The following is a 1,118-nucleotide window of genomic DNA, read 5'->3' on the forward strand; positions in this document are numbered from 1 at the left end:
CGGTTCGTTAATGATATTATAAAAGAGTTTGGAGTTTGGGGTACTTAAAGAAAAGGGAGATGTTACGGGTGGTATTATAGTACCATCTAGTGGATGTTTGATATAACTGCATGTTATGTCAGTCGAGCAACCTCCCGACATGCATTGCGTGGGCGCCGTTGTTGATTCACTGTACGCTGAGCCGAACAGTAAACGGATGCTCGAACAAGCTATAAGTGTGGTGCTTTATTAATACAACACACACTCACAAACAAGAAGCTTTGGGTCTATTAATGGAAAGCAACCGAGACTTGTGCGTATGTGTGCGGGACGGGAGTGTTAGTGTGCGTGTGTGTGTGTGTGTGTGTGTGTGTGTGTGTGTGCGCGTTTGTATATATGGTATAGACCGCCAAAATACCAGACTTTTCACCTGGGAAAAGTGGACACTTGTGAATAAATTGACAAACCAAGTGTCAGTCTAATTCAAGACTTATATTTTAATTTTTTAGGGCATAAAAGAACGTTTTTTTGAAAAAAAAGAGGAAAATGTGAGCCTACTACTCAGCTGGGACAATAATTATGCTGTATTTATTTTCTAAATAACTTATAAATATGATTTTTGGAGCTGTCAATGTATTACACCTTGCATGACTTCTGTGTGTGTGTATGACACCCTGCTGGTCGTTTTTTATTATTGCACTTTCATACACACACACAAAAAACACACACGCTGGAGGCGGAGACGTGACGTAGAAGTTGGCGTGGCCTAGCACCAAATTTCCCGGGAAAGACTTCAATTTGCCGCGAAAGGGACATTGGACTGGCCTTTTAGGTAAGTATTCAATAAATAATCACTGTAAATACTTCTAGTTATACGTGAGTACGGTCAGCTTAGGTTTTACGAGGTTATTTTTTCATGAGAGAGCCTGTTAAGCCTTTTTTTTTTTTTAAAGACGTTTTTATGATTGATAACACGGGACGTTTTGTGCATTAGTTTATATGCAAAGGGGGCTGTAACAGGTGGATCTCTAGGTTTATATGTGTTAAATGTTTTTGCTTGCTTGGCCTCGTTCGTTCGATCCTAGACCTGCACATTTAATTGAATGGACCAGGTAATTAACGGAATACTTTTCCGCGTT

Source organism: Hippichthys cyanospilos, chromosome 1 (assembly GCF_059441005.1).
Source record: "Hippichthys cyanospilos isolate Australia breed blue-spotted pipefish chromosome 1, RoL_Hcya_1.0, whole genome shotgun sequence".
Taxonomy (NCBI): Eukaryota; Metazoa; Chordata; class Actinopteri; order Syngnathiformes; family Syngnathidae; genus Hippichthys; species Hippichthys cyanospilos.